Genomic DNA, 20,766 nt, shown 5'->3' with positions numbered 1-20,766 from the left:
AGTATCCCCGTCCACATCTCCCTGTGCACAGCGTTCCCCGGCACCCCAAAGGATGGATGGTGCCTTTTCAGCAAGTTCCACCAGCCTGGCACCACAGCAATTTCTCTGCCACACAGTGGGCCACAGCCAGGGGCGTTCTCTCCAGCAAGGTCTGGATCGGGTATGAGGTGTGGCCTTTGCCTCAGGGGCCCAAGGGCCAGTGGTTGCTCCCTATTATCTATTATTTCTGTACTCTAGAGCTCTGTTTACTTCTTATTAGCCAAGCCATCATTGCTCCAACCCCTTGTCATAGCTAATAACTCTCAATATTTAAGTGCTGCCCTGTTCAAACTACTGTATGGTATCTGCCCCTCGACTGCACTGACCGACACACTCTCTTTATCTAGCAGCGTTCCTGCTGCAGGCCCCGTGGCAAACTACACAAGTGAAAGAAAGAGCAAGAATTTGCATTTTTCCATTTCTGTCCCTGGCTGCATGGCCTTAAACTACCTACATTCTCTCATCCTCAGTTTGCTCACCTCTCAAAAAAAAAAAAAAAAATATATATATATATATAATGTATCACTGTGATATTTATAATATTAATGCTGTGAGGAGTAAGTTAAGCTAGCATAGGCAAACCACGAATCCAGTACCCAGCCCACATAATCTGACATGTCTTTAGTTATCCACACCTAGCACCCTGACACATGGAGAGCTTGAGCCCAAATGTGCCGAATACTCCATGCTCCAAAGATCAGGAGAGGTTATCCGTTCAGAAAACAAACATAGCAAAAAAAAAAAAAAAAAGACATAAAAAAACCCACATTCATATTCCTCACTTTTCAAGTTATTTTCACAATAAAATTCTAAATAACAGTCAGAGAAGGGCAGAAAGTAAGAAGCACTATGATTTTTCATTGTATTAAAACTTCTCCCACTTAAATGAAAATCACTTCAGGGAGAAAATCTGGTTATCCCTTGAGGATTTCCTGGTTAGATCAGACCTGTGCAATTTTAAGGTTAAATTCCACGTCATGAAAAAAAAGACTTTTTTTGGAGTATGGTGGGAGGAAGGAAAAGAACACTAGGGAGAGGCACTCTCTTGTAGGTTAAGGGTTGTCATCATTCTGCACCCCTCCCTCACTTTCTCACATAAACGTGGTCACCAAATCCCACCAATTCTATTCCACAGATTTCTCCTAAATGGAATATGTCTTCTCTTGCTTGGAACCACTGTCGCTGCCTACACCCTGGCCTCCAGAAGGGATCACGTGGGTTATTACAATCCAGGGAGATATAAGATCCTCCCTGCCATCAAAGTTTCGTAGCTTAAAGATAGGATAACGTTATTTAAACCTCCCCCCGCCCCTGCGACAACATCACGCTCCTACAGGAGAACACTCTTCCAGCCTCTGTATTCTGGTCTCCCTCAGTGACTCAAGGAACCCCAAAGTGTCAGGCTGTTTCAGGGCTCCAAGTCTTCACAGGGGCTGTGAACCTGGCCTAGAATGCCTCGTGTAGGCCCCACTCCCATTCCCTGGCAAGTCCTGCTCACCCTAAGGCCCCTGGCAGAGGCCTCCTTGAAGACAGGATTAGTTCCACTGAAATGGACCTACATTCTAGGTGTTGAGCTCCTCTAGGGCAGAGACCAGCTCGTACTTGTCTTTGAACGTCTGGCCATTACATGGAAGCAGCAGCAAGTTTACTCATGACTGGGAATAATAATACCTACCTTATGCAGCAGCTGTGAAGGAAAGAGATAAGGCCTAACCACTGTGAGCAGCTATAAGTAAACGAATACTGCTATAGGACGTAGTACAGATGATGAAATACACAGGTTTAGACCAGAGCTCTCTGCAATGATTTCATGCTATGAAAAATAGCTGAAGCCTTTAAATTATGATTCCTAACCATATAGCCATTCACTTGGTGAACAAACATTTATCGAATGCTTACTTTATGCTAGGTGCAAATTTACTTTTATCATAAACCATCACATGAGTCAGGATAGTAGTGGACTCAGTGTAGAAAACAGGATAATTAAACTGAATTTAAAATCTCTATGAGATTACAGATATTATTACAGTATTAAAGATTACAATATTATCTTAAAATATTGGGAGAAAAAAGCCAATGATCCAAAGCTGATGGCATACCACGAATTGATTTATTTTCTATTTCTGTATAATCAGTGTATAGTATTTTTAGTTGCCAGGGGATGTTCTTTTCAGAGGCCCCGCTTTTCCCTAGTTTGAGCCAAAATGACAAACCACAGGGATTCTGAGAAGATAGCACTCAGGATAACTGGGCTAGTCCAGACGTTTATTTATTAGACCCTAACAAACTCCCCCAGAAGATTCCTACCCTGGTTCCCGATCTCCAGGCCCTCCCCTCCCCCACTCATTCTTCTTGCTCATGATACTACATTCCTAGGTTCCTCATCTTCCCTGCCCACTTAGAGAGGGCACTGGCTTCTACCTTTTTAATTTGGTGGCTGCAAACATATTCTTTATTTAAAAAAAAAAAAAAAAAAAAAAAAGTGAAAGCTTTCTGTGAAAAAATCTTCCAAACAATGCACTTCAGTAAATTTTGAACCAATCTGTTAAAAATCGAAAAATGTACTCACTATGTGCCAGGGACCTGGACTACCGAGATGCATGGAACACAGTCCCTGCCCCCGAGGAGCTCACAGTCCGTCTCAAGAGAGAAACATGTAATGCAACCTACTAAGCGATGTATGGAAAAGTGCATGACTGCGCACGCCTGGAGGCCACGACGCATTAGGTCACCTTATATTGGTTGGCCAAAAAGTTCGTTCAGGTTTTCCTGTAAGATGTTACGGAAAAACCCGAATGAACTTTTTGGCGAACCCAATACATAAGAGGTGCTCAGCTCACCACATACCAGCTGCGCTGGTCCTGGGCTGATAGATCCATCCCTTCTGGTCCCCGACTCTGCTCTGCGTTGTCACAGGGGATCAACCTGCTGGATTCAACCAATGGGAGGTGCTGGCAGAAGACTGGAGAGCAGAAGCTGCCACTAGTACTTCTCACCCACCTTCCTGTCCGGGATCTCCTTTGTGGCTTTGGCTTTTATCTGTCCCTGAGCTCCAATAACAGCCTCCACAACTTGTCCCTCCAGCCTGAGACTAGTAATGACTTCCTGCTGGGGCTAATCTCTAGGCTTCTTCAATGGGCTCCCTGCTGCACCATCACCTGTGGAAGGAACTTCACTAAATACCCTCTATTGTAAATAAAAGTGGCTTCTGTTTTCCTACTTAGGCCCTGACTAGCCAGTTACACTATAATGTGCTGATAATTCACTTTGACTCTCAAAAGCAGTCACGCTCCGCTGGAATTCAAAGTTGAAACTTGAGGAAAACTAAGATTTTCAATAATAGTAATAATACCTTCATTTGGCCTGAAAGAATCAACTTTGTTAAACCCTAGAAATGTTTTGGTTTATATAGGAATTTATTGAAAATGGATCCAATGCCTTAATACATATTTTCCTTAAGGCTGAATCACCTTCCTGGGATGAGATAACGTAAAGGTCTGTATCTGTCCTGCCCACCATGGTGACCACCAGTCACGTGTAGCTCTTGAGCACCGGGATGTGGTTAGCATGACTAAGAGACAGAATGTTTAATTTAATTTTATTTAATGTGTTTAAATATCTGCAAGTGGCCAGTGGCTGCAGGACTGGACAGCAGAGGTCTAGCATAAGGTCATCTCTATTGTGGGGAAGAACTCCTGCTGCGGGTGTTTCTGTGGGCGTTGGCAGGGAACAGGTGGATACAGAGAGAAGCAGCCCTTTTGTTCATTGTATTTACAGTTTAAAAATATAACAACCCCTGGCCTACCTGATCTCCAACCACAGGAACACACAGTTTACTCAGGTAACTTAGTTAACAAACTTTCAGAGAATAAATCTCCTTTGAACACAATGGTAGCTTGAGAATGTAGGGCTGGAGGAAATGTTGGTTGGTGAGAAGTACAGGGTTCAGTCCAGTAAGAGGAGGAACTCTCTGGAACTGTAAATAACATTAGAACCTTGCTTTGCGTTCCCTATTCTTCAACCCAATGGGAATAACCTCCTGCTAATTCCCTACTGCACTGACCCAGTCCAATCCTTACTTTCTTTCCAAGAGGATTCTCCTAGAGTCTTCCCAGGGCCGTGTGGTTTTCACACGACATATCTCCATCTATCCCGGAGCTGCTCCAATTGTAAAAGGCATTCCCTTTGATCTAGACCGGTGATGGCTAGTTTCTGGGTTAGAAACATTCACTTTCACATCTCTGACCTTGACGTGGACATCATCAAAGTAAATGACATCAGGTTCCTGCTTCTCCTGAGAATTCTGCTCCCAGAAGTAAATGCTAAAGATTTAAGAAGGTGACTCTCCCAGGCCACTAGACTGATATTATCAAACCATTGCTGAATAGCACAAAATCACTTACTATCAACAGTACTTAACTGCAGGGAATCGTTTCAGTATATCCGTGGGAATATAAAAATATTAAAAGGACAGTTTTACATGAATAGACTTTAAAAGTACCACAGCTTCCAGAACCCTAATGCCCCAAAGACTTGGCCATATTATCCTGAGAACCAAGTAAAAGTATACTCCATAAATGTACAAGAATCTTAGCAATACAAAACCGTACTGAAAAATTCTACTGTGAAATGTGGGCTATGAACTGCTGTGATTGGGGACTTCTGTAATTGTTTAGTAATTTGTGCAATTTAAATGAGAATTACAGGATACACAAACTAGCAAAATAGGAATTAGTTAGTTTACATGGTAACTGTAACGATAACAACGTACTCTAGTTTGCTTTACTCATGTCTACATGAGTCACTCACAATAGACCATCACATTTCCAGCATGAATAAGCATTCAGTTACACTCATTTTTCTTCTCAACATTTTCGAAAAAGCAAAAAATATACTATCATTAGGATGGGAATCACACTCTTTTTTTTTTTTAAACCCCACATTTGTTTATTTATTATTTATTTTTTGGCTGTGTTGGGTCTTCGTTTCTGTGCAAGGGCTTTCTCTAGTTGTGGCAAGCGGGGGCCACTCCTCATCGCGGTGCGCGGGCCTCTCACTATCGTGGCCTCTCTTGTTGCGGAGCACAGACTCCAGACGCGCAGGCTCAGTAGTTGTGGCTCACGGGCCTAGTTGCTCCGCGGCATGTGGGAATCTTCCCAGACCAGGGCTCGAACCCGTGTCCCCTGCATTAGCAGGCAGATTCTCAAGCACTGCACCACCAGGGAAGCCCCCTGGGAATCACACTCTTATGTTGCCGGTCACAACATAAGAAAAGGACACTCACCATGAAGACAAGCAACACTGGGGAAGCCAGCTAGTCCGTGCAGAGTACTGCATCTTGGTGGACTTACCACAGTCCAAGGCTGGCCCTTGAACCTTGCAATTCATAAATATGGTGATCAAGAGAGGGTTCAGGCTAACCAAACTCAGGGTGACAGTGAAGTAAAAATGTCAATTTAATACCATCATGTAGACTGGATGGTGGATGCTGATATCTGCTGATCCTGTGTCTCCTGAAAAGTATAATTCATGAGGAACCCAAATTATAATCAGAAGGATGCATCACGGGCATGGAAGGTAATGTGTTTTGTGGCTTCCTGTGTGGCCTGACACTGAACTGTGAGGTTAAGGTAGGCTCAGGGGGGACTTCCCTGGTGACGCAGTGGTTAAGAATCCGCCTGCCAGTGCAGGGGGTGCAGGTTCGAGCCCTGGTCCAGGAAGGTCCCACATGCCGCGGAGCAACTAAGCCCGTGTGCCACAACTACTGAGTCTACACCCCTAGAGCCCATGCTCCGCAACAAGAGAAGCCACTGCAGTGAGAACCCCGTGCAACCCAATGAAGAGTAGCCCCTGCTCGCTGCAACTAGAGAAAGCCGGTGTGCAGCAATGAAGAACCACCACAGCCAAAAATATTAAAAAAAAAAAAAAAAAAAAGGTAGTCTCAGGGGTGTTCAGTGGGGAGGGCAAGACCACAGTCTAAGTCAGGTTGGGAACCTAACCATTTGATTTCAAAAGCCCACAGATGGCCCCACCATTGGGATAAGATCCATACGGAGACCTGCTGATACTATACAAGGGGCAGGGGACCTTCTCCTGTAGAGAGGCCAGCCTGGCCTCTCCAAGTTCCACTCCGCTAAATTCCCCTTCAAACAGATCCCTTCTCAGACTAGCATGCCAGTACCTTCAACTAAGTTATAGTTCTGCCCTAGAAGCCATTTAATCTCTTTACTTACTTTCTCTATCTTTGCTGTGATTCATTCATTACAGAGGTGTTTCATAGTTTCTTTGGGGGTCTTATCTTTTTATCCAAGTCAGAAAGTGGAAGGGATCTCCGTGTTGGCCCTCATGTAGGGTACACACACCACATTTAGCGTAGGAGCCAACAACTCCACAGGGAGATGAAGTCTTTAAGAATTTCAGGGAACGGGGACGGACAGCTTTAAAAAAAAAAGAAGCATAGAAAACTCCACCCACAACTGATATTGAAAGAAGTGTATTTTTAAAAAACCATTAAACGCCAAAAATACAAGCTAACAGACCTTAGACATGGAGAATGAGCTATCCTATTACACTCTACTTTGACATTTTAAATCTCTTTGTTCCTTTTATGTCTAAAATGTGTTGGGGCCTTCTGGTGAGACTCTAGTTTCAAAACCCAAAGAAATCTATCTTTAGATCTGTTGACTCAGCACAAGGCTAGAACTTGGATTTTGGTATCAAATACCGAAGAGTTTCACCAAGCCGGTGCCCAGGGGCCTTTGTAAATCCATAGTCAGCCTTCCAACACTTTTAACAACACTTTTGGCAGCTCATGGAATTTTCTAGTCTCATCCACCTCTGAGAAATCAAAATGATACATATAAGGATTTACCTAAAGTGGAGCAGTCATCTATCAGGTCTCAAGAATTGTGGTCAATGGCACCATCTAAAATAGTGATGTATCTATTAATCTCATTTGGTTTATTATTAACCTGACTTTCAGCTTTGCTTTAATATCAAACTCTTGCCTTCTGGCCCCAGAGAGGTATGCAATTTTGTGTAACCAATTCGGGAGTCTCCGTTAGAATCACTGAGTTTTTGCCAAGAATGCTTACCCAGAAAATCAGGGGCAGCTTGAGACCATGAGGGTCTTGAATGCCATCTTCTATTTCTGCACAATCAGGAGAGTTAAGCAAGCTTGAACGTTAGCTTAATGAAAGCCTCCGAGCACTAACAGGGCTTAGTCTGTGTTATAAATTCTCCAAAGGGTGATCCCCAAGTCATTCCATTCTACATGCGGCTGCTGCACTTCACCTTGGGGCTGCCATCGCTCTCCTGGTATGAGCCAGCCATGAATTCTCCCCACTGCTCCAGGAGGAAAGGTTTCCAGATGCCCAGAGAGAGGCAAGCTGCTGGGGGACTAACACTTCTTCCATCTGAGGGCTCAAGTCACGTGTTTATGTGAGGTTTAAACAATTCAGTTCCAATGCAGTAAGGACCATGAGAAAGAAAATTAGGAGTAGCCTCTCTTTAAAAAATCACTAACTTCCACTCTCCAACCTGAGTAAGAGCCTGTTTCTAACTCAGGGAACTTTTCATTGCTGGGTCTCTGACTGCTACCTCCTTGGAAGATGAACATTGCTACAAAACATTCTGCCTTTACAAAGTAGACAGCAGGTGGGTTGTACACACTTGGGGATCTTTCCACCCAAGCCTTATCACACACACACACACACACACACACACATACACACACACACATGCAATCACACTTGTAAGTCAAATACATTAACTTTCAACTGATTTTATGGCTATGCTACATGCTGACATAGGTTGCCACAGCAGCAGGAAAACAGTCGGCCTTGTGGATGGACTCCAGACTTCTAGGTCCACAGCTGGTGCTCAAGTGGAGGTGACAGGAAGAGTGATCACATGAAAGCTTTGCCTTATCTTCTGGGGGGAGGCTGAGAAGGTACAGAAATCACTAAGACTGCAAAGCTGACACACTTACACGTTCAGTGGCTGGGTATGTGGCTTACATCTTAAGGCACTGGAAAATATATTAAGAAACCATAATATCAAGAGTAAGATGAAAAAACAGAGCGAATTACACTGCTTAAGAACAAACATTACAAGTTTTCGTAGTGGAGCAATTCACAAACCTAGAAACCATATCCTGGCTAGTTCCAGACTAATATGAAGTAGGTAACTCTTGTTTTCCATGCAACTCATCCTCTTCCTCAGATAAGCGCTTCTCACCTTGGTGCATATTATGGTCCTTACCTACAAGGCCAAAGCAACACTTGCAAAGACATTCACCTCTCCTAATTTCTGAAGACAAGAAGTCTTTTTGTTTTCTGTCTTTTAACATTAAGATCCAATTTCTTTATTCATCCTCTTTCCAAATCTTACATTTTAATAAGCACCACTCAATCCCATTGCCAAAAAAAAAAAAAAGTTAATTGTAAAATGGCTTACTACATACAAGGCATGTATGTAAATCTGGTAGCACAGTCCAAACTCTATGAAACATGAATTGGGTTTTCACACATAAAGAAACTTGCCCCAAATCACACAGCAGGTTGAATTGGTAGGGCTGAGGTTCAAGCATAGGCTTATTGGACTCTCAAACGACTGTAACATATTCCTCCCTGGAACGGAGCAAATAATATTTTACTGTGCCGCTGCTGATAAAAGGTATATGCTGTCTACATCTGCAGATTTCAGAATACATTAACTCTCAAAGGCCCTTTCACGAATATACTCTTAAAGCTACTCTGTGATGTCGCTAAGGCAAAGATCAGTATTCAAACTTCACAAAGAGAAGCACACATATTGAAGAGTTAAGCCAGGGTTTCTCAGCCTCAGCACTATCGACATTTGAACAGGATGATTTTTAGTTGTGGGGCTGGTCTGTGCATTGCAGGATGTTAGCAGCACCCCTGGCCTCTACCCGTCAAACGCCAGCAGCACATCTTCCCACCCCAGCTGCGTCCATCAAAACTATGTCCAAATGTCCCTTGAGGGGTAAATCACACCCCAAGGAAAGCCACAGAGTTAACTGCCTGGTTAAAGGCTGTACTGATAACCAGGAAAGAATTCTACTAAATCCTCGTTTAATGGAGATTTCTCTTATACCAAGCTACAGCTCCTTAAGAGAAAGCACTTGTTAGACTGGATGAAATATCTCAGAATTCAGAATGTGACCACTTCTGCTTCACTTCACAGTATATGATTACTCTCTTTCAGCTTTTACACTAAGGTATACGTCTCCAGCGTCTTCAACCACTGTTCACATAATTTCTAGACCCTCTCCAAAACCTGATTACTCCATTCTGGACACACACTTAAACATAAACCCAGAAATATGCACAACATTGCCACAGGAAGAAAAAGCGGTAGCAACAACAAAAGACTAAAACGTGGCACACACAATTTACAATTTACGGCCAGCCTCTGTTTTTAAGCACTTTGCCTGAATAATCTAATTTGATCCTTAACATTTTCAACGGCCGTATGAGGGAAGTATTATTATCTGCATTTTATGAATGAAGAGACTGAGGCACAGAGCGCTCAAATAACCTGCCCAAGGGCAGGCTCCAAAGTCCTTGTTCTTAACCACTATCTACAGGGCCTCAAAGAACTGTGGGATTACCACCTCCTTGGTTCTAAATTCTCTGTCTCTACTAGTGTGTGTTTTGTTGTCCAGCTGTATCAAATGCCCTCCTTAAGGCACACTGCGGGCACCTTATTCAAGTCTGACGTCACCCTACTGATCATCCATCTTCAGGTATAAGACACAAACTCACTTACCTATACTGCTGTCCACCCACTTTGTCCATCTTGAGTAAAGTACACACAACACTTTGTTCAATGTTTTTCCAGAGCAGACATGTCGTATCTATGGCATGATGTCCTGATATACTAGTTCAGCAACTATCGAAAAAGAGAGGTCAACTGGAGATGAGTGATGCTAGATACTGATCACCACCACTTTTTTTGAAGTGCTCCCAATCCATCTTTTCAAAAATGTGATTTACTAGTCTGCTAAACAGCAACATACACTCTGCAGCTAAAGTTTCCAGAATTTACCATCTCCCCGGTTTTCAAAATCTAAGTTGTCTGGCATACTTCCTTCTCTCCATGATTTTCTCAAGATCACCCCCGAATGGTTTTATCATCACACTGGCATGTCCTTTCAACATCCTCAAGAATTCCAGCCACTTAAAGCAGCTGGGGTTTAGAGAGGTTTAAGGAGGAGGCCAAGGCGTCCTTGCTTTGCTTGGGAAGGTGGGTGTGTGTTCAGCGTCATATAGATGGCAAGAATGATGAGGGAGGGTGTGAGCCACACTCGGTCCTGGTATAGATACTGTAGTTGGTGGTCTTCTAAGACATTGTTCTCTTGTATTATATGACATCCCAACAGATGATCCAGCAGATGGACTCTCAGAATTGGCTGCCCCTGGTGAGACATGCTGAGCCTTTCCCGTCTAACAAGAAAAGCTTAGCGTTCACAGAGTGTGCCTTTCATGACCTTACCATTCCTAACAAACAGGTTCAACATTAACCTAAGTGCTAGCAGAAATTTAAAATCATTTCACATAGCATAGAAAATACTGCCCGAGTGCACTCAGACATTCAACCACCGGACGTCCACGGACCCAGCCGCTTGGTGCTACAGTTAGAAAACAGCCAAGCTGTACTTGATGAGGAACCGAAGAATCTGCATATCCAGAACTAGAAGGGCTTCAGGGAAGAAGGTAGGAGAAAGTCCCTCCAAATCAGCAACTATGAGGCAGCCTTAGGTATCAACAGGCTCATGAAGAAGAGGGCTTGCTTAGTTAATATTTGAAAACCACAAGCTTCCAAAGTAAATGCATTATTTCTTGAACTTTGATGTTTTGGTACTGGGGCAATGCAGAGCTTTTAAAATTCCTTAAAAATCTTCTTTGAACCCAGAACCACCTCTGGATTATTTCACACAGAAAAATCAACACTATATTAGGGGCAATTGGAGCCACATGGGAAAAATTACAAACCTTAAATCTTACCTTGTATTATAAATTAAATTAACCAACTGTGAAATTTGGAGATTATGTAACCTTGCTGAGGCTGTTTCTTCATCACAAAACAGAGACGATAATACCTCTACCTCTCAGCATTATCGGGAAAAACAGAATGAGGTAGCAGGTGCAAAGCATCTCACTTAAATGTTCAGCTCTGTTACAACTATTAGGTAAAACTTGAATCAAAATTAAAATTTAATTATCCCTTTAGATCTTAGACATATTTTCCCATGCTCACCACCTGAGGGGGCTTTTCCAAGTACCCCAGTGGACTTAAGGCCATTTCTGTCACTATCACAGTCTGTTTCCCAAAAGAAATGGGATCCCAAGGAGTTACCTCTCACAGGAGGTGCTTGATCAGTTAAACTCAAAGCAAGTGAGTTTACCCATTAGCCCATGAGCACAAAAACAGTGGTACTAGGAGTTCAAAGTGCAGCTAATTAAAAATTCTAACAAACCATTTTAATTATTCCATTTGGAAGTGATTTCTTTCTAGAGCAGTTTCCTTTATAGAGCTAAAGAAGTCAGTTGCAAAGCACTTTACTCTTTCTTTCTGTTACAGAGCTTGTCTACTGCATTAGAGTCTGTATCTTCAAAAATGAAGGAAGTGTAAAGATACTATTCATACCTTTATAATTCATATTTGGAACTTCATAATTCAGTTTACATTTTCCTGTCATCCTTTATGCTACAGGGGAGTCTTCAGCCTGCCTTTCCAGCACAGTCAGTGTTTCTGACGGTGATACCTGTCTGTTGCACTATGTCCTTAGTAAAACAGCAATAATCACAAGATTCTGCTTCTCCTGCCCTCTACCTCCCCATCCCTCTTGGAAGAAAGTAATTTGCCTGCACCATACAAACTGCTACGCATTTGCTGACTAACTTCTTACATTAAAAAGCAGTTTTAATTAAGAGCAGATTTTTAAAAGAAGCTCACTATTTCTACATAAATTTAAAAGTGATAATCAATTCAACAGGGTCAGTAGACCTTAGGTCTCCTGGTTCCCGTTACAACCTAAGTAACATCTACACATAGCAAACTCAAATAGGAGAGGGAGGGGGGAAGAAAAGCAAGTGCCATGCATTCTTCTCGGTGTATTTATTTCCACAAATTCCACAAGAGCAGTTACCTGGCCACAATAAATAGAAAGCATGGCTGTGGAGTAAACATGCTCATTCCAAATCACGGGGTGCACGTGCTTCCTTCTGGCATTGAGCGCAGATCTCACTCAGCAGCTCGCTCCCAACCAGCCAAAGGAGTTGGCTGAAGGACCTTTTTGTACGGGGACTGGAATCTGAGAAAGTGAGTAGTTCCCCAAAACTGAGTAACCAAGCTGTAAATATAACCCCACTACCTCAAAAACCTCCATTAGGAAAGCCGGATAACCCCAAACCGAAACCACCCGCTGGATCCTTGGCTGTCAAAAGCGCCCCGCAACATTCAGAGCGTTTTATTGATGCAGCCTATCCCGATCCACTGTTTTATCAACTACCCTGTGAGCGTTCTCAGGTGTCAACAGCTACTGCCTGTTTGATCATCAAGGCGGATTCAGTGAAAACTAAGAGTCCCTTCACTTCGCTGTAGAAGGAATGGCAACGACTGCGGTACCGAGTGCTTTCTGCAAGGCAAGGGAGGCTGTTTCTCCCGGCTTTTTACCAGGTCCCACCGTCTGTGAGTGCTACAACGCGTCCCCCAGAGAGCACACTAATGAAGCCTAGCATCCCAGAAGGAGCAGTACTTACGGTCTCTCCTCCCAGGAGGCCAAGTCTCGGGAAACTTCCTGGGGCGCCAAGTTTGCGCGCGGCGCCGGCGCGCTCAGGGTGCGCGCTGCCCGCCCGGACTCAGGCGGAGAGGCGAAGGCGGCCGGCGGCGCGCGGACCCGCGACCCCGGCTCCTCGGGTGCGCCCGCGCCTCGGCGGGCCCCGGCCGCCTTCTCCCGCGGCCTGAGGGGTCGGGGTGCAAGGACCGCGGCGCTGAGCAGCCGACGCCCCGGCGGGCGGGCGGCGGGAGGATCGTCTCCGGCGAGCAGCTGTGAGCGGGCACGCCGGGTCCAACCCCAGAGGCTCCAGCAGGGAGGCCGCGGGTGTGGCCGGGCAGCAGAGGTTTTTTTGGAATGCGGGGTGTGGCCCTCTAACACAGCAAAAAAGAAATGAGTCAGCCCGTGTGATCCTAACCAATAAGCTTGTTCACTGTCGGTTAAGGCGGAACTTTCCTTTCTTGATTTATATCAGGCTTAGGAGCCTTTTAGACTTTTTTTTTTTTTTTTCAACTTAAGCCTTTAACAACGTCAAGAAAATGGTAGATGGCCTTACAACTCTTACAAAACAAGGATTAATTTTGTTATGATAGATACTTGATCAGTGGATGTATGTTAATTTCTGTTACTTAGTAAAAGTTCTTAAGCTAGGCAGCGATCCTGGACGTAATGAGCGTGGAATCTGGCGACCAAGCAGATTGGGATCTAACCTCTAAGATGGATCTAATCTCTGACACTGTATGATCTTGCGCGGGTTAATTATCTGCAGTGAAAGGGACAAAATGCCTACCCAACAGTTTGCTGGACAGATTATATGTAATAATACATGCAAAGCATTTGGACAGTGCATGACATACAGTAGGCACTCAAACAATGCTGTCTTGTCCCTCTGATTTCTGAATCAAAATCTCCAAACCTGTGGACAAACTGGCCCATAATTTTTGTATAAATTCTTTTCAATGTTAAAATATCCAAAGAATTTTCGAGCTGAAATAGTTCTTTGGTATTTGCATGGTCTGAGTCCCTTATTTAAGTGATAGAAAACCGAAGAAGCTTTTGGTTTAGGATTCTTAGATTTGGTGTTCTTGTTATACAAGAGAAATTTTATTAGTAGCAGGGGAAAAAAAGGCTTAAAATTGGAATGATTCCATTTATGCCACAATTAAACCAACTTTTAAAAAGTAAGAGTGATTTTGGAAATATTCATTCTATCTCGGTCACTGTACCCTAAACATCATTTTGGAATAGAAATATTGAAAAGAAACTTAAAGTAGCTTGGAATTGGCAAATTACAGGAGACCACAGAACTGCTAGGTCCTGAGCACCAGTTAAGAGTTGGTTACTAGTGAGGGAAGAGAGTTTTTGCAGAGGAATAATTTTTTTTTTAAGTTACCAATTAAACCATCTTGGCTTTGGAGACAATCTCCTGAGTTTAATTTCCTCATATTTGTTTAAAACCAGTCATTCCATAGGCCAAGATTTCTTTAAAATACTCTTTAAACCAAAGATAAAATCTTAAGTGAGATCAAGGGCCCTTTCTAAAATGCTATTCTTTTCTTCGAACCATCATGGAAGAATAGAAAGAACTCACACCAGGAGTCAAGAGCTCCTGTCCTAATCTCTGCCAATAAGTATCAGGTACATGGCCCTAGTAAACTGCTTCATCTCTCTCTGCAGATTTCTAAGCGTTCTTCCAGTTTTAAGACCAAGTTATGGTCCAAAAGAGCAGGCACAAGATAAGCCTATAACCTAACATTTAACTTTAGCAACAGGCATAAACTGGGCCTATATCCTAGATGATGAAACCGATAAATCACTCTTGACTCTCAAATTCCTCATAAAGGTAATCTTATTGTCCTAGACACTGTAAATTAAATTCTGGAGTCATCTGAGCTCTCTCCCTCTCTATTGACAATTCACTATCCCCGGGCATGATGACACCTTCCTAATGTCTTTCACACCTGAACCGTTTTTTCCATCCTGGTTCAGTCATCCATGCCCTCGTGCCAGGGTCACTGAGTTCCATCCTCTGTGCTCCCAACACATCATCATCACCATCATGTGATAAATGTCAGAGTCCAGCGTGCCATCATGTCATAAACCGGGGATCCTCTCTCTATCAGTTAAACTAGTATAGTTTTATAGTAGAGATCAAGAGGAAAACATTTGCTTTACAGGCGACTTTCTTCAAACATTCATGTAAATACATACCTATTTTAAGGCACACTGATTTTCTGTTTATGAAACTATTACCATCAATTATACTGGCCAAACTGATAATATGTTGGCTGTTACATCAAGAACTGTAGCTCTTTTATATGAGAAGACTATATATATATATACATATATATGTATATGTATATACATGTATATGTATATATATATACACATATACATGTATATATATACATGTATATGTATATATATTCTATGTGTGTATGAGCAACTCAAGAAACTTCGTGACCCTGCAGTTTTAAATACGCAATTGTACGCATGTGTGCAGCCATACATAGATACGCTGAGATACGTGAAAGAGGAAGGGAAAGGTAGCCCATACAGGAAAGAGAGCGATAACCTAGTTTGTTTCTATTGTCTAGGATCCAGTCAAGCTGAAAATGTATAAAGTGGGTGCTCCGTTCAAGAAGAAGGAAGGCTTCATAAATAAGTGCACCTGAGATCATAACTCAAAGCACCCGAGAGATGTTTACAATGATCCTTATGCTTCGGAAATAAGGACATAATTACCAATGTTATTAGAACATCCTCACAATAGAAAAAGGCTCACTATTTCTAGGATATCTTAGTCGCCTAAAGTTAAAATGCGAAGTACAAAGACTGTCAATCTATGGTTAAAAAAAAGGAAACGATTAGCTCCGGCCCCAATGCCATAATGTTTGTCATTCAAAAGCTGGCTTTCACCTATCCAACCCCCATCTTCCACTTAAAAAACCCTTGGCCAAATAACCCCACCGGTCTACTTGTTGTTCCCCTAATGCAATGGGCACATTATCACCTCCACACCTGGGCCCATGCCATGGCCTCTGTCTGATGACCTTTCTCACTCTTCTTACTAGTTATTACCTTCCAGACCCCCATTCAAACCCCTTCCTTTTCCTGGAACCCTCCTCACTGGCTCAAGCCCCAGGGAACTCTCCTCTCCTCCAAATGCCTACAGACCTTATTCTTTATACCTCCATCTCAAACTGACTTAGAGAGCCTTAGTATCTTCCTTCTTTTTGAAATCCCTGACTTTTCTCTCTTGGCAGATGACAAAAGTCCATCGGAGGCAGAGATGGTGTTTCAGAGGCCTTGTATCCCCCAGGACCTAGCAGATTCTGAATAGTTGTTGATATAAGGATGTTTAAGTTATATAACAGCCACAAAGGAGAAAGGCAAACTTTCCTTTTGACTGCTGACACATCAAGAATACACAAATATTATAGCTGTTCAAACCAGTTGGCAAGCAGAACCCAAGTGGCAGATGCATGTCTTTGCTCTTTACGACATGTTCCAACAATAAAGAATGCCACTACTGAGAAAGCAAATCTGATACTTCCTAAAGGGAAGCACAGTTTACAAGAGTGTCAGCACATACAATCTCAGTTCCCCAAATACTAACCCACTCACGAGAACAGAGGGACTAAGTCATTCTATCATCCCTTTCAAGTAAGGAACACATACATACATATCTGACCATCTTACCAAAGTACCAATTCCCCCTTAAATAGAAACATCTACCCGTTTACCTACAAGTGCTCCTAAGCATAAAAGGTAGCAAATGGCAGTTCTCCGAGGCAACTTGTAACCACTAGAACCATCATAAGTTTCCATTTGTTCATATGGTTTAAAATCAAAAGCTATATGACATTTGCATTAGAGCAAGCCTCTGTCCAAGAGTCATTATCATACATAAACACACGGAGTCACTTGTATCCTTTGATTAGTGCTAATACATTTCTGCTTTTATGAGATGGGAATAAACGCTACCGTTGTTCTCAAAAAGCTATATGATAAATCAGCCATCCTACTATGCAATTACATTTATTATAATTGCCCATGACAAAGACACAGACTTCTTAAATATTCCAAGTACAAACAACCAAATGAATTAGTCAGTATTCTTTAACTTGCAGGTAACAGAAACGGCACTTGAAGGAGCAGAGGCAAAAGCAAGACAGACTCACTGAGTCTAGCAACACAAAAGCCACAGGGGTGGCTAGGCTTTAGGACCAACTCAAAATGAACTCCACCAGGACAAGAGGACATCTTTGCTTCTACAGGTTGGCTTTGTTCTCCCTTCCTAAAATCTGCCTTCTTCCACTTAACTCCCAGCTCTGCCACTAAGAGGGACTATTCCATAGGTATAATTTTAAAAATTCTTAGGAAAAACTCATGCTGGTCCAGCTTGGGGTCATGTAGCCACCCCAGTGGCCAAGGTCCCATGACTGACTGGTCTACACTAGAACTACTTCGTTGAACTGGCGGGAAGAGCAGTAAGTTCTCCAGAAGACAGGTGAGTTTACTTCCCAGAAGTGGAAAGGAGGGCTCATTTGTCTGCCCCCAAAATATCACCACCTATCAAGAAATTCCATTTCAAGTCTAACGCAAAAGCTTATCTAAGCGGTCCTCAACCTGGTAATAAATTACGTTCTGAAAGTTGTTTAATGAACTCTAACGTTCATGAACACTTCTGTGGCACTTGAAATGCATTTCACTAGAGACCAAATGTAGAGAGACTGGCTTCTCTGCTAGACTTTAAAGGCCTATTGAACTCATGATTTATCTGAAGTATAATGTTAATAATATTTCTAACACTATACTCAAACCCCATTCATAACATTGTTCCTATAGGAAAATGTATTTGAAATTCCACCTACAGCAAGAAAAACATGCTCAATTTAATTCATTTACTGAGTATCTAGTAATGATAGTGGCTTCCATTGTGCACATATCACTTTACATTTAATCTGTACACAATACAGCAAGGCAGGTATTAACAACTGCACTGAACACACGACGAAACTGGGAATTTGAGAAGGTTTTGAAGCCTAAGGTCAATCATGAAGACGAGTCAGAGCCTGCTTCAGAGCTATGAATGTTTGACCCCAAAGCTGGGACTATTCTGTCTGATACCCGTAGCAGCCAGACAAGAGCGGGCTTTCAGTTCAGGTGACTAAGAGCTGAGCTAACGTTTCAGACTCTGTGTAAGCATCTAGATTTCCCTGCAGAGAAGGGAAGGAACTAGTGGGTAGTCACTCACAGTCAATAGCCAGACATTAACTTTGTATATCTTCCCAAGAGAAGGTATTTCTCTGTGGCAAAACAAAAGAAAATATTTCTCTGGGTAAACCTTAAATTATACAGATGCTTGTACTGACATGAAGATCGTCTGCAAATTAAGGGTCTATAAATAGTATCTTCATAAAAAATTGATTTTGCCCTGTTGAAAAAAGAGAGCATTATCTTAGAGGGCACTTAGGTGTTTTAGAAGAAAGTTAAAATTGCAAAAATAACTAGCTAAGGTGACTCAGTTCTGCCAAAATAAATGCAATGGATGCATTTCACAGCTTTAACTGTATTTCACATTTTAAAAAATGTGATGTGACATTAAAACATTAAAAAATGTTTTTGGTTATGCAGTATTTACTACATACAAGAGAATATACGGGGTTGGCCAAAAAGTTCGTTCGAGTTTTTCTGTTACGAAAACCCGAACGAACTTTTTGGCCAATCCAATATTTAACTTATTTGTCAGGAAAAATAATATTAACATCAACAATCATGAACACACCACCCAACCTAAAGGCAGACCATTAGCGATAAACCATGGCAGCTCCCTGAGTGTTCCGTCCTATCTGATGGAGGCTGAAAATTGCTTCTTTCTGTGCATGTTGGACAAAAAGTTTGAAAGCCCTTGGTCCAAGATGGGGCTTTAATAATAAATTAACCCAGTGCCTTCTGAAATTAAACTGGAGAGGTGGTCATGAGTAATGAGACATAGAACAGCTGAATTCAATCATAAAGGAAGGGCAGGGCACAGGTAAACTGTACATTGTCTTAATCTAGAAACTGCTCATCAGTTTCAAGTTACAGTTTCAGTTACAAGACAGACTTGTAGGAGCTTTTGGTTTTACTCCATGGTCCAAAGCCAGGATTAGTCATTAGACAGATCACTAGGCACATGAACTGAAATATGACAGGTCAACTGAAAATTGTTCCAAATTGAGGTAAGGTATTACTAAGCCAAGACAAACTGGTTCTCCCATGCAGAGCCTTAAACACATCAGACACCATAAGAAGAAAAAGAAAAGGAGCACACGGACTAAGAACAATGAACTTCATACATCATGGAGAAAAGGACAAATAACTTGAGGGGGGGAAAATCAAAGAAAACAGTCAATAATTTACTGAGTCTAATTTTGTTGTAACAGGGTGTTAAACAGCTTATATTATGGGGAAACATTAAGATAAAGAAATTAAAGAGTTTACAATATATGTCTAAAGAAAGGACATATACACTAAGCTAGTGAGAGAGTCAGTATAAATTGTGTGACTAAAAACTACATATTGAGAATAAGGAAGTCTAACACGCAATGCAAATTAAATGGTACAGTAAATACATGCTAAGGAGGAGATGGAAAAGGGAAGATAAGCTTAACTAAGAAAGCAATGACATTTAAAGAACATCTTAAAGATGGCATACAACAAAGTGGGGACACCTACATGAACACAGTTCGCCAATTATCAAAGTGACACTCTCCTTCAGCACCCGACACTGTCTGCCTTGTTTATAGCTGCTGGGATACACAGCATCCAATTGCATCGTACTCTAAGATTCCTGAAGGCTGGGTCCAGGGCTTGGATTTTTTAAACCTCCAGACGTCCAGACCTTGACATGGGACATGTTCTACAAATGTCTGAAGAAAAAAAATTAAGGGTCAAGTTGGTCAACCCTAAATACCTTATTTAAATGCCTTATTTGAAATGATAACGTATGATGAAGGTTGACCTCTTCAATGCAGGAGGAAGAGTGTAGTACAACAGATGATGGGGAACACTGTTTCTCAACTTAAAAAGGAAGTTCTCTGTACAAGGTGTGTGTGTGTGTGTCCTGAAAGGGAGAGAGGGTGGTACCTAATGGGTGAAAAAGGAGCATATCAGTTCAGCTTAAAATATGCTGCAGTAACAACACCAGCATTTTGGAGGCCAACAACAGAGAAAGGTTTATTTCTGGTCCTGTTTGGTTCTTTGCAGGTGAGCCAAGGCTGGGCTCCATGTCCTCTTCACTCTGCGACCAAGGCAGAAGGAGCACCCCTAACTGGGACAGGCTGATCTCATGGCAAAGAGAAAAGAAAGATGGCAGAATCAGGCAATGTCTATTCCCTTTCTGCCTGGAAATGGCACATCATTGTTATTTACATTTCTTATTATTTGCAAGTCCTATGGCAAGCCAGCCACAGGGCTCAACCCTCAGTGGGGTGGGAAAGAATATCCTCTCACAGGATGGAGGGCGGCTAGGGAGGAATAGCAAATGTTTTGACAATAATATAATCTACCGCAAAGGAAATGGAAAATGGCTAGAGAAGTGCTTTCTTCCCTTCAGTAGTGATAGGAGAAGATGTCCTATTATAAAAAAGCAGTCTTTCCATTTCTGTGGTACTTTAGGGTATTTTCATAATATTTCAGATATTGTCTCACTGTATCCTTACAACCAACCCGGTGTGATCCCAGGACTTGCCCAAGGCCCCAGCAACGCCTGAACTGGAACCCCAAGTCTGGTGACCTCTCACCAAAGCAGCCTTTGAGCCCTCTGTTTCACCCGCAAAATGGAGATAATCCTTGACACATCCTAAGAAGGTTGTTGAGAGATTAAGTAAAACAATGTATTTAAAACACATAAGCACATAAAAGTACTCAATAAATAT

The 20,766-nt window shown here is 42.3% G+C and overlaps 1 protein-coding gene across 4 annotated transcripts in view; it reads right to left on the bottom strand.

Moving 5' to 3' along the window:
* Nucleotides 1-20,766, bottom strand: part of SGMS1 (sphingomyelin synthase 1) — a 295,764-nt gene that overhangs the window by 85,712 nt on the left and 189,286 nt on the right. The window contains exons 1-2 of one of the 4 annotated variants that reach the window (XM_036829633.1): nucleotides 12,828-13,179; nucleotides 9,832-9,954 (exon numbers count right to left, since the gene is read on the bottom strand). The exons of 2 other annotated variants lie outside the window; for them this stretch is intronic. The gene's annotated coding sequence lies outside the window, so the exon portion shown is untranslated. Of the gene's footprint in view, nucleotides 1-9,831; nucleotides 9,955-12,827; nucleotides 13,180-20,766 lie in introns of those variants that run through there. One more of the 4 variants, XM_036829632.1, reaches the window with a different exon arrangement.

The sequence above is a fragment of the Balaenoptera musculus genome, chromosome 16, assembly GCF_009873245.2.
Source record: "Balaenoptera musculus isolate JJ_BM4_2016_0621 chromosome 16, mBalMus1.pri.v3, whole genome shotgun sequence".
In the NCBI taxonomy this organism is placed as follows: domain Eukaryota; kingdom Metazoa; phylum Chordata; class Mammalia; order Artiodactyla; family Balaenopteridae; genus Balaenoptera; species Balaenoptera musculus.
The sequence above is the reverse complement of the archived record's forward strand: the minus strand, read 5'-3'. Positions and strand labels throughout refer to the sequence as shown.